Genomic DNA, 13,593 nt, shown 5'->3' on the forward strand with positions numbered 1-13,593 from the left:
CAGAGAGGGCATCTTTTACATGGGAGTTTTATATGCTTTCAGGAAAAAAAGAGAAGTCAGAAAGTTCTGCTTGAAGAACTGAGCACATTGGCTCATACCTGTAATCCCAGTACTTTGGGAGGCTGAGGCAGGAGGATCACTTGATGCCAGGAATTTAAGACCAGCTTGGGCAACATAGCAAGACCCCATCTCTACAAAAAAAAAAAAAAAGAAAGAAAGAAAATTAGCCAGGCATGGTGGTATGCACCTGTAGTCCCAGCTACTTGAGAGGCTGAGGCAGGTGTATCACTTGAGCCCAGGAGATCAAGGCTGCAGTGAGCCAAGGTCGTGCCACTGCCCTCCAGCCTGGGTGACAGAGTGAGACTTTGTCTCAAAAAAAAAAAAAGTTCTGTTTGCACCCACTTTTTAAAAGTGCTTTTAGCTCAAAATAACCCTTATGCCAAAATGGCATATTCTGGAAAAGCATATTCTGCCACTCTTCAATGTCAACTTAGCCAACTTATTCAAATTTAAAATGTGTATATTATTTGGCCAAACAATTCCATTTTTAAATATATACCTGTCAAGGGCTGAACTGTGTCCCCGCCAAATTCAAATTCATATGTTGAAGTCCTAACCCCCAATACCTGAGAATGTGACTGACTGTATTTGTAAATAGTGTCTTTCAAGAGGTAAGTAAGGTAAAATAAGGTCATTTGGATGGGTCATAATTCAATATGACCGGTGTTCTTATAAGATTAGGAGATTAGGACAGGCACACACAGAGGGAAGACCATATGAAGACAAAAGAGAAAATGATCACCTACAAACCGAGGAGAGAGGCTTCAGAAGAAACCAACCTTGCCTCAGACTTCTAGCCTCTAGGACTATGAGAAAATAAATTTTTGTTTTTCAAGCCCACCGGTCTGCAATATTTTGTTATGGCAACCCTAGCAATCTAATACAGTACCCTAGAAAAATATCTGCACGTTTTTATGAGGCAGATATTTGTGGGACAGGACTCAGACTTGTAGAACTTGATTCAAAGGAATCAGAATGGCAGAGGACAAAAGAGCACAGGACTACAGCAGACACCACTGGCTCTACCTTCCCTTCAACCCCTTTACTGCATCCATGCTGACTTCTAACTGAGGCACCTGCTGTCTGTGGCCTGAAGTCTTTATCTCACCACTCCCATGGCAGGAGTTGCCAGGGCATTGGCGCTATTGATGCTTATTCATTCCTATCCTCATCCCAGCACCTGTCAATCAGTCAATGACTGATGAGAGCTCCTTCAACCTTGGGTGGGGTAATGCTGAGATACGTATTTTACGCAAGCTCCTAGAGTTTTCCCAGGTGTATTAAGTTCCAGCTACCCAGCATGTAGCTGGTTTAATAATGCATTCCTTTACTGGATGCTTCCTTGATCAATCTCCAGGGTAGAGTCATTGTTGTAGTTGCAGGCTTCTATATAAACAGCATCATTTCTCTTGTCTTTCTTTTTTATTATCATAGTCAAACATCATCTTTTCCACAACTTGGTTTCCACCAGTAGATAGTCCTCCACTTCCTCCCTAGCATGAGATATACATCCCACTGCCACTGGTCTATAAATGTTCTGTTTATGTATATTGTACCACAATAAAAGATGTTAAGACCAATAAATAAGTAAATAAGTGTTCTGTTTTGCTACAGAGGGAATCTCTGATTTATCCCAGATATAAGAAGTTACTTGGAAAGGAGCCCCAAGAGATATCTTAACAGAAGTCACAAACTACATGCTTTCAGGGTACAGGCAGGTGATATAAAGGGATGCTGTAGGGCATTGTGAGTAGTGGGAGCTGGGACGAGAAGGAAAATGCATACACACTTAAGAGCACCACACAGTGAGCCTGTCACTCTCCCTGATGAAGAAAGATATTTGCAATAGCTGACTCAACTAAAAATTGTTAAGATGGCGCTTCAGGAAATGTGGTGCCCAGTACAGATTTACTGACTAATTGAGATTTCATAATCAGTAGTTGCTTGGGATGCCAGAAAAGTCTTCCATTGTCAGTGAGCCCTCTGCTCCATAGCTCCACTTCATCACTTTGCATTTCCTTCTCAGGCCTCTACCATCTCACTTCTGATTCCACTACTCCAACTGAAACTACACTCTAGGGTCACGAATACTCTAATTGCCAAAGTCAATGACACCATCTAAGTCCTCATCCTGCTGGACCTCTCTGCATCTGTTAAAATAAATTTTCATTTTTAAAGCCCACTGTTCTGTGGTATTTTCTTAGGGCAGCCCTAGGATGGGTTTCCTCAAAGTTTTGTCAACTTTTGCATTTGGAAATGCTACCCTGCTTTTGGTCACCCCCTTCTTTCTGATTCTACTCTTTGTCAGTCTCCTTTGCCGATTCCTCTTCCTCTGCCTGTCCCTTAATTTCTGGTATTCCTCAAGGTTCCCTTTTCAACCTTTCCTCTTCAGACTCTACCCAGTTTTCCTTAACAAGTTCATCTGATCCCATGGCCTCAACAATTTAGATGCTATTTCCACTCTATCCCAAGCTCCTATGCCATATTTCCAAATGACCATTGCACACCTCCCCTTGGATGGCCTGTGTGGCAGGGATTTTGTACCTATTCTCTAAAGCCCATTCTCTTCCTTCCTAGGAACCCAGCTTGGCTATATTTCCCAAGTTCCCTTGCAGTGAGCTCCCAAATTATTTCAGCAATATTTGATTCTTCTTAAATTACTTCAAAATGTCTCACAATTTGAATTGTTATGGTCTCCCACGGGAGACCATAAAAACCAGCAGCAGAAAAAATTTATGCTTAATTCTCTTGGGAATGTGCATCTGATGTGATTAGACAATGGCTCGCCCAGGTTTTTGTTTTGTTTTGTTTTGTTTTGTTTTGTTTTGTTTTTTAGCTCAGCATAGAGCTAAGGCTAGGAGTACTTAAGCCAGAGGGAGCTTTGCAATTTCAGTTTCTTAGATGGGTGTTCTCCAGGTAGAGCTCCACCTTAAAAGGAAAAGGGGTAAATGATAGTGCCCTTTCTGAGCCAAATAGACTTTTTCATAACATTGTCATGTGCTTGGAAGATAGCTGAAAATTTGTTTGCCTTTTAAATTTGATTCCATTATCCAGAGACTCCCTCCCTCTGTTCTAATAAATACATCAGCTACGGGATGGCCTGTGAAGCAAGGTATGGCAGCCAGCCTTCACAGGCTTCAGGTACAGAAGACCAATCCTAACTGGATGTTTCATGGCTCTGTGCCTTGGGGCAAATTGTGGAGTCTCTCAGGGCTCACCTCCATCAGTGAAAATAATACCATCTTTTTGAGGGTGTATTGTGAAGATAAAGGGAGATAACAAATGTGGATAACATGGTGTCTGCCACCTGATCATAATTATCGCCATGCGTCAGATACTATACTAGATGCTTCGCACACTATCTCATCAATCATACAGTCCTGCCAGGTAAGGCTTCTCAGCCCCTGCTTTACAGATGAGGAAATGGAGACTTAAAGGCCCAAGGCCGACCAGGCATGGTGGCTCACGCCTGTAATCCCAGCACTTTGGGAGGCCCAGGAGGGCAGATCACCTGATGTCAGGAGTTCAAGACCAGCCTGGACAACATGGTGAAACCCCTGTCTTTACTAAAAATACAAAAATTAGCCAGGCGTGGTGGCACATGGCTGTAATCTCAGCTACTCGGGAGGCTGAGGCACAAGAATCGCTTGAACCCGGGAGTCGGAAGTTGTGGTGAGCTGAGATGGCGCAATTGCTCATCAGCCTGGGCAACAGAGTGAGACTCTGTCTTAAAAAATAAAAACAAACAAAACCAAAACAAACACAGCTAGCAAATTGCAGAGTTGGGATTTGAACCCATGTCTGCCTGTCTATGAAAACCCATGTTCTGTCTGTTAAACCATGAGTAAGTGCTCCATAAATATTCATTTCCTTTTTGTCACTATGCAAGTAACTTCACAGCCCTTTGTATAGCATCACATCTTGGCACTTCCAAGTTGTCAGTGCCTCTCTAGGATCAATTATAGCACCCTAGACACAATTATGCAAAATTTCAGCTTTGTTTCTTTTTTTTCTTAACAGTAATAAAGCAGTAGCAGTCTTTCCAGTTGTGCCACAATATTAAAATTCATTTGAAGGTAATACTAATAAATTTGTTTTTTTTCTAAAACATATTACAAATCTAAGCATTATCTAGGTACCATAGTAATCACTTTTTCCTCTTCCTTCTTGAATAGGAAAGTGAAGGCCTGAGCTAGCTGGGTCTCCAAAGAGAAAGGAAATGCAAATATAGGAGGTATACAATGTCTTGTACTCATTGGCCTCTTAACTATTGCCTGTGGAAAGCAACAAATATAATTATTTTCTAGTTTTAAAAAATAACAGGTGGAGGCCAGGTACAGTGGCTCACACCTGTAATCCCAGCACTTTGGGAAGCCGAGGTGGATGGATCACCTGAGGTCAGGAGTTCAAGACCAGCCTGACCAATATGATGAAACCCTGTCTCTATTAAAAATACAAAAATTAGCCAGGCATGGTGGTGTGCGCCTGTAGTCCCAGCTACTCAGGAGGCTGAGACAGGAGAATTGCTTGAACCTGGGAGGCAGAGGTTGCAGTGAGCCAAGATCGCATCACTGCACTCCAGCCTGGGCAAGACAGTGAGACTCCACCTCAAAAAAAAAAATAATAAAATTAAAAAATAACAGGTGGAAAGAATTATGATTGTATAGCACACTGACTGGCAATATGGCTGCACATTGGAATCACCTGAGGAGGTTTAAAAACTATTGCTGCCTGGGTCCCACCCCCTAGAGATTCTGGCTTAACTGGTCTGGGGTACAACCTAGAATCAAGATGTTTAAAAATTTCCCAGATGGTCCTGATGTACAGCCAGGTTTGAGAATCACTGGCTCAGCAGATCACAGATGGAATTCATGTCTCAAAAATTCCATAAGGCAGCCTTAAGTCAGACTTCCTGGGTTGAATGCCAGCTACACCACCTACTAGGTTTGTAACCTTGGCAAGTCATTTCAGTTCCCCATGTTCCCTTTTGCCCATTTAGAAAATGAGGCTCAAAATATCTCATGATATCGGGAGGATTTAGTAAGGATATATTGATAAAGCACTTAGCACAGTCTCTAGCATAGGAAGGTAAACACAAGGTTATTATTGTTGAACTGTGATTCAGCCCTGAAATTTTCAGGACATGAGCAAGCCTGGCATAGAAAATTCAGCTCTCAAGGGTAAATGTACCAGAAGGCTGGCCCTTTATTTAAGTACTTTGTTCTCATCCACCACAAAATGAACCTGTTTTCAAGATAAGCACTTCTTGTCTAACACAAAATGGACCTTAGACATCCCTGGGGTGAGGAAAGTAATATCTTCAAGAAACCATCCTAAGGAGCATGTACTTGTTGGTTCTGGGAAGAAGCACTGACTCCAGATAATGTAGAGGAAGAAATCTCTTTAGTTGGTTTGGGCTCTAGGAACTTTATGATGTCCCTTTAAACTTGACATCTTTCATTTGCAGACTCTTTGGCGGGTAGTTTTCCCCAAACTGGTAATCGGCAAGTGAGACATGATTTTGGATGTAAAGATGTGATTTGTTAGGAGTTGTAGGGCAGTGAATTTGGGGCTTTCACATCTTTCCTTTGTACAGATAAACTGCCTAAAAGTTAGCATCAAATATACAATGTTGTTCTCCAGGCAGACATAATACTCATACCCAGCAGTGTGACAAGGCCAGCAACACTCCCTGTAGATCCAGGAAAGACTCAAGTAAATATGTATATTCAAATACATCAATTGAGTGGGCAAAGAAAGTTAAATTAAATCCCTTTAAACAAGAGATGCTTCTAAAACAGTTTTTTATTTGAGATCTTCGAAAGACAAAGAACGGGAGTTAGAGTTTTTATTTATTTATTTATTTATTTATTTTATTTTTATTTATTTATTTTTGAGACAGAGTTCTGGTCTTGTTGCCCAGGCTGGAGTGCAATGGCGTGATCTCGGCTCTCCACAACCTCCGCCTCCTGGGTTCAAGCAATTCTCCTGCCTCAGCCTCCTGAGTAGCTGGGATTACAGGCATGCGACACCACACCCGGCTAATTTTGTATTTTTAGTAGAGACAGGGTTTCTCCATGTTGGCCAGGCTGGTCTTGAATGCCCAGCCTCAGGTGATCCTCCCACCTTGGCCTCCCAAAGTGCTGGGATTACAGGCGTGAGCCACGGCGCCCGGCCAAGTTTTTATTTTTAAAGGATCCCTCTGACTACTGTTAGCAGAAGTAGATGGATTTGGGATACATTTTAGAGGTTGAACTGACAGAACTTGCTGTTTTGGCCTGGAATTGGTACAGAGAGCAGATGAGAAAATCAAAGAGGATTCCTAGATATTTGGTTGATGTCATTTTGTGGGAAATAGAAGGTATGGGGAAGAATAGGTTTGGGAGAGAAAATCAACAGTTCTCTTTGGGCCTAGGCACAGTGGCTCATGCCTATAATCCCAACACTTTGGGAGGCCGAGGCAGATGCCTCGAGACCAGCCTGGGCAACATGGTGAAACCCTGTCTCTACAAAAAACAGAAAAGGAAAAATTAGCTGGGTGTGGTGGCATGCACCTATAGTCCCAGCTACTTGAGAGGCTGAGGTAGGAGGATCACCTGAGCCCAGGAATTTGAGGCTGCAGTGAGCCATGATCATGACACTGCACTCCAACTTAGGTGACAGAGTGAGACCCTATCTCAAAAAACAAACAAAAAAGAATTCTGTTTGGGCATGAAAGTGTTTAATGTTTATTGGGCATTTGGGTGGAGATGTCGAGTAGGCAGTTGGAAATTCAAGTCTGTAGCTTAGGGATGAGAGCAGGTGGTCTCTCAGCAGTCATTGGCAATACATGATTCGTGGGACTGCAAGAGCTCATCACGGGAGAGAATATAAAGAAGCCCTTTCCCCTCATTCTGTAGATGAGGGAACTATGCTCAGAATAGACGTATCTGTTTTCACAGTGAATCAGCAATAGAATCAGGATTAGAATCCAAATCTAATACCACTGAGGGATTCCAAGGTGCAGGACTTGCAGTGCTAAAACCATGGAAGTTCCAGGCAGCCAAGGAGGGTTGATCACCCTATTCCTAGGCCAGTGATTACCTAACCATTTTCTCCTTTGGCAACCTGGAAGTGATTGATTGCTGTGAGTGCTTTGTTTATTCTTGTTTTCAAGAGAAGATTGTTTTCATTCTTTTCTATGTCAATGAAATATTGTGTTCATTTGGAAGAAGACTTAGCTTTTACGGAGAGGAAATTACAAAGTGGTAATTACCATGTTTTCTTGCTCCTCCTGGAATAATCAGAGCAAGAAAGACAATATTTTTGATGGTGGCACACGATTAACTCTCAAGACAAAGCTGAAATCTCAGCTGGAGGAAGAGGGGCAGGAGAGAATAAAGTGCCTCAAACTGAGCTCAGCATCTCCCTGAACTCAGCCACTCCTCCTGACTCTTCTGTTTATGTTGCTATCACATCTTTTCTCTCCCCTTTATCTCTCCCTTCCTGATACCACTCCAGTTTCTTAGTTCTATAAATTTGTCCTCATCAACATGCCTTGCATCTGACATTCAATGACCCACTATACACAAAATTGCTCAAAACAGAAACTCTGGAGTCACCCTTGACCTTCCTTTCTCCCTCTCTGATGGAATCTTTTCTCCCACACTTCCCAAATGCCTTTTATACCTGTCTTTTCCTCTCATGTCTCACAACCACCACCTTAGCACAGGCCACCAAAACCCCTGGATTTCTATAGAAGTCCACTGCGTTCTTTATCTCCCACTTTGCCTCTAATCCAGGCTCCACACTGATGACAAAATTCTCTTTTTAAAATGCAAATCTGATTATAGCACTTGCTGCCTTCATCATTAATGCTTTTTAAATTTTAAAATTTTTATTTATATATAATAGTTGTACATATTTTGGGAACGCCAGTGCTATTTTGATTCCTGTCTTCAATGTCTAATGATCAAATCAGGGTCATTGGAATATCCTTCACCTCAAACATTGATCTTTTCTTTGTGTTGGGAACATTACAATTCTTCTCTTCCAGCTATTCTGAAATACACAATAAATTATTGTTAAATATAATATCCCTACTGTACTATCAAATATCAGGACCTATGCCTTTTCTCTAACTGTATTTTTGTACCTGTTAAGATTTAGACTTTACTAAGACTGGCTTCCTCCATATTTACTTCAAAATCTGGCTCCTTCCATCACTTCCAGTCAGTTTCTATATTCAGATCAGATCTTTTTGGATCCTCTCATTGGGAAGACGGGAGATCGTCTTATGTTCGAGGTTGCTTTGCTTGTGGCAGTGATTCAGTGCCTGAATGTAAAGGAAACATCTCTCATTCCTCTCAGCTGGGATCCCTACCTTCAGTCACCCTCGCTGCAGTTCAGCCTATCCTGCTGCACAGCGAGAGGAGTGGCTGTGGTGTGCTGGGAGTATTGATCTTGGAGTCAAGAGACTCCAGTAGAATTCTAGCTCTGTCACTTTCAATCCGTCTGACTTTGGGCAAATCATTTAACTTGTCTGAACTTCATTTGCCTAATCTGTAAAATGAAGGCACTCCATAAATGTTAATTAAAACTGAAACTTCCTTGCTCTAAATTTTTAGTAACTCTCATTGCCGGACTTACCCAATTTCTCAGTCTGGCTGTTTTTCAAAACCCTCCCTCTGTCTGCAGCTTTAACCAACTTGCACATACTTTGTGCTACACACCAGGCTACTGGCAGCCCTCTGGACACCCATCACACTGTGCCTTAGGCAAAAATGTCCACTGGAGCATCCCTCTCGTCACTGTTGTCACACTCATTCACCTTCTGAGGTTCAGTTCCATTGCTACCTCATTCTGCAATGAAACTTTTCTTAATCCCTCAACCAAATGTAATCTCTCCCTCTGCTAAATGCCCCATCTCTCTATATATAGTTTATGGTACCAATCTATTCATGTTATAGAAGTTCCTGTGCTTGTCTAGTAAGTGATTAGGATCCTCCACTTTATTGTAAGGACCTTAGCATCATAGGACACATTATGTTGAGCATTCTATGTCCTCAACAATTATTTATTAAAGTACTTATGGGACAAGGGCATTAGCAAAATCCATCATCTAAATGCCTAATTAGGAATCTATTAATTCATTTGTTCACTTATCAAGCATTCACTGAGTGTTTTTTTAAGTCCTGGAGATTTATAGAGAATTTTAGACAGAGTTCCAACCTTGAATGATCTCATAACATAATCAGACAGCTAAAATATAATGTGATAAATACATAATAGGAAATCAGCAGATAAATAAACATGATTACAAATACTTTATTTTATTGATTATAGTGAAATGCCTCAAAAAATTCCATTTTAGTCTTTGTAAAGTCCTACAGTTTAGATACACAAACCCATGCATGTCTGCTTAGGCAGAAGGAGCAGGGAATTACTATTTGTTGAATGCCTATTAGGTGCTGTATTAGTTCTTGTACTGCTATAAAGAATACCTGAGGCTGGGCAATTTATAAAGAAAAGAGGTTTAATTGGCTCATAGTTCCACAGGCTGTACAGGAGGCATGGCAGGGGAGGCCTCAGGAAACTTACAATCATGGCAGAAGGTGAACAGGAAGCAGGCACATTGAACATTGCTGGAGCAGGAGGAAAAGTGGGGTGGGGAGGTGCCACACACTTTTAGACAACCAGATCTCACGAGAACTCTATCATGAGAACAGCTCTAGGGAGACGGTGATAAACCATTAGAAACCACCCCCATGATTCAATCACCTCCCACCAGGTCCCACCTCCAACATAACAGATTACATTTCAACATGAGATTTGGGTGGGGATACAGATCCAAACCATATCCGGTGCCAAGCAATATATACACATTATTTCATTGTCAGAGGTATTGTGGGATATTGCTATAATCCCCACTTTACAGCTGAGGAAACTTAGATTAAGAATTGTCACATAACTTGTGTAAGGCCTTACAATTAGAAGTCCTGAGTCAGTTTTTAAACCCAGGACTCTTTGATATCAACTGGCCTGTGACATCAACTTTTTAGACGACAACCAGACAGCAACTTGAGGGCCTGCGGGTAGTCTGTCCCAGGAACTTGAGCTACTGATTTGGAACTACAGGAATTTGCTTCTTGGCCAGAAGACTTAGATATCAAAGGGACCAGGGATATTTGGCCAGGCTAAGATAAGATTTAGAGGAATCATTCAACCAGGAAATATGGTAAGATAGTCCAGGTGACAACTCAGGAAAGAATTGCCACTTTGAAGCCGGAACACAAAACCCTCTCCCTGAAGTTCTATCTTTGAAAACTTCACCTCTTTTGAAGCACCCTCCAAGGGAAAGGAGCCAAGGGCTGCTCCTGTTCTATGTTTTATCTGCTAACCTCAGCTTCCACTCAGTCACCTCATTAGAACAATGGAATGTGGTGAAACTGTAAGCACAGAATGATGAAGGTGGGAGTGCCGTCAGGAGGAACACCACGCTGTGATTTCCAAGAATGTAGAAAAAGAAGCTAACATTCTCAAGACTTTGTGGAAAGATTAAGGAGACAGCTTTCTAGGGGGAAAAAATGCAATAATTCCTCTAACAGATGTGTTTGCCACAAAATAGATAGAAACAAATTATATTGTATAATGCGAAAATGCTTTCAAATATTTGTACAAAAAAAGTGAGGTGGTAAATAACAGACTTTGCTATTCTTCTGTCTTTACTCAAAGATCTCTAAATTCCACTAAAGTTATGTTTTCCACTGTAGAGGGCAGAGCTATGGCCAGACAAGGCTCCTTCTGCATTCAAATTGAAAAGTGGCGAGAACTGTGCTTATTTCTGCAGCTGGTGCTAATATCAGTCCATAGACTTAGGTGTTCAAGAAATGCAAAAATTTGAGTTTTATAACTCAAAATCTACCATAGTCTTCATTCTTCCAGGTGAAAGAAACTTAATCTCAGCCTATTTAGGGTTTCTGCTCTTCCTAAGAGTTATATCTTTGTACCAGGAATACCAAAAGGCTGGGGTGGGAGTGCACACGAGAGACAGTATCCAGACATCTGTCCCTATCCATCCACACTGCCATCCACTGAGGTAGACTTTGGTCTGCATGATGACTCATTCCAGTCTGCAAGGTCCTTTCCTATCCAGTGGTTTTCTTACACTCTTGTAGGTGCACAGGAAACATTTTGTGGCTTCCAAGCCACACTGGGTCCAGGAAAGCAACCCCGTGCTTCTAAGACCCTATCTGCTTCCATGCAGTTTGGGGGCCTAAGAAGTTATTCCATTGCCCTGTGCTATGCAGGGCTGCAATAGCCTCTGCTGTTCAGGCCCTTTAGCCAGGACCAACCACACTGCCCCTTCTCCATGGATATTTTCCCTCCCTTCTGGGGACTCACTTGGGAAAGCACTTCTAGTACCCTCACTGTCTTACCCCAATCTTCCAAATCTATCTTGAGATGCTCTTGCTCTCCTCTCCCTCTCAGGACCACACATTTAAAACTCCAAAACCAAGCGGATAATCTGTGACTGGAAGGAGAGAGGGAGGTCACAGGGTAGCAGAAAGTATGAGGGGGAAGGACCAGGTAGGTCTTGTCTCAAAATGGCACTCACAGTTTTCTGTTTTGTTGTTGAGTCTAAATGATCCTCTCTCCCCAAAACAAACAAAAAATATGTTTTTTTAAAATTTAAGGACATATTTCAAACTGTTTATAGCCCAATTCATTTAGCTTTGATGATCTCTCCTATTTCTGACAGTTACAAATGCAAATGTTCTCTTTGGGAAATCAAATGTTACTTTGAGTTCCTGGGATGTTTATGCAGAGCTATCAGAGAGGGAGGCAGTTTATGACATGGGAACCCAAACTTAGCCAGGGGTAGGGGGGCACATTTTCCTCACACTCTAAGACAGGGCTAATAGCTATAATTTCACCTGCATTCCTGGATACCAGCCCTTTCTTGCCCCAGGCTCTGACACGATGCCTCCCAAGATAAGGGTCTGATAACAGACCTGGCTATACAGGAAAGCAAAGTAGGTCATCCTAGTTAAGTGATTTGAGGGCAATTACCTTCCATTTGAGGATGCCGCCTGCTCCAGGCATCTTCTTTACCAGCTCACTGTGGGCTCTCCCCTTCCTCTGGGGAAAATTTGTTTCATCAAGGTTATTTCTTTGTTTTAGAAAGCATAGATTTGAAGACACTGCCTTGACTCCATACAGACAGAAAGCCCTTCCAGGCGGCTTTTGATTTTTCCTGGTACCTGCAGACTGCAGGGCAACCAAAGGAACTGGGATGCTTGCAGAGTGTTCTCTATTCATTCACAGAGTCTTCCCACCTCTTTTCTCCCTTCTCCACAGCAAGTCCTCTTCTGAATCCTCATTGCCAAATATCTGCATGTTGTTATGGAGCTGTCTCAGCACGGGGTCTTTGACGCCTGTATCCTCACACCCTTAGAAGATCCTGAGAAAGGAAGATAACGTGAGAAACTTCAATGTCTTCCTGCCATAAGCAATGTCTTCCTGCAATCAGCTTCCAACTGTATGCATCCAAAGGTGGTAGAATTTGTTAGCTCTTTTTTCCTTCTCAGCAAATTTTAGTTACAAGCTGGAGCATAATTTTCTTACCTTTTATGAAGTCCTTCAGAACTATAGGTGTTGAAACAAAGTGCTGAAGATATTCTTCATTGGAAAACAATTTCTAACCCACTCCAGTTTCAAGAGGAGCCCTGGGAAACACACAAAGACTGAAAATTCCCTTATTCACCTGCCAATTTCTCCATTTACTAAGGAGGTAACCTGGAGAAAATGGTTTGAGTCTTTGTGCTCAGTTCCTACTCGGAATTCAAGTTGGAGAGAACAATGTTGATTACATTTCTAGCAGCAGCAAATACAATGGGAAGTAAAGCTCTTTTGGTATGTGTCAGGGTAATTTTTATCATAAACAATTGGGTTGTCACACATTAGTCATACATAAGTATTAGATCCATAATAATGTGTTCATTCTCCAACTTTGACATTTAACATTAAGTTTAGAATAGAGATTTTTCAACCATAGCTGCACATTAGAATAATCTGGGGATTTTTAAAGCAATAGTTAAGCCACACACAATCTCAGAGATTCTGACTTAATTGCTTTGGGGTGAAAGTCAAGGTGTCAGCATTGTATTAAAATCTTCACAGGTGATTCTAATCTGAAGCTGGGGTGTGGAACCACTAATAGAGAGAACATAATGCAGGCTTTGGGGTTGGACAGACTTCGGTTCAAATCCCTGCTCTACCACTAATTGGTTGTGTGATTTGGGGGGAATTACTTAATGATTTTAAGCCTAAATTTCCTCCTCTGTCAAAAGGAAGATGGAGTAGTCATATAGTTTGAATATATGTCCCCATCAAATCTCATGTTGAAATTTAATCCCCAAGCTGGGAGGTGGGCCTGGTGGGAGGTGTTTGGGTCATGGGAGTGGATTCCTCATGGCCTGGTGCTGTCCTTGAGCTAGTGAGTGAGTTCTCACAAGAGCTGGTTGTTTAAAAGTGTGGCACCTCCCGCAATCA

The 13,593-nt window shown here is 41.9% G+C and overlaps 1 protein-coding gene and 1 long non-coding RNA gene across 4 annotated transcripts in view; one reads left to right on the top strand and one right to left on the bottom strand.

The window, feature by feature from the left end:
* LOC112204210 (uncharacterized) overlaps positions 1–13,593 on the bottom strand; it is a 166,132-nt gene that overhangs the window by 101,225 nt on the left and 51,314 nt on the right. Inside the window, exon 3 of the long non-coding RNA XR_010159320.1 lies at positions 99–12,502. This is a non-coding gene — a long non-coding RNA (uncharacterized LOC112204210). The remainder of the gene's footprint in view (positions 1–98; positions 12,503–13,593) is intronic.
* The window catches only part of BAALC (BAALC binder of MAP3K1 and KLF4), a 114,794-nt gene that overhangs the window by 95,223 nt on the left and 5,978 nt on the right, over positions 1–13,593 (top strand). For 2 of the 3 annotated variants that reach the window (XR_010159317.1, XR_010159319.1), the window contains one exon: positions 12,400–12,954. The gene's annotated coding sequence lies outside the window, so the exon portion shown is untranslated. The remainder of the gene's footprint in view (positions 1–12,399; positions 12,955–13,593) is intronic. The other variant, XR_010159318.1, reaches the window with a different exon arrangement.

The sequence above is a fragment of the Pan troglodytes genome, chromosome 7, assembly GCF_028858775.2.
Source record: "Pan troglodytes isolate AG18354 chromosome 7, NHGRI_mPanTro3-v2.0_pri, whole genome shotgun sequence".
NCBI classification, from domain to species: domain Eukaryota; kingdom Metazoa; phylum Chordata; class Mammalia; order Primates; family Hominidae; genus Pan; species Pan troglodytes.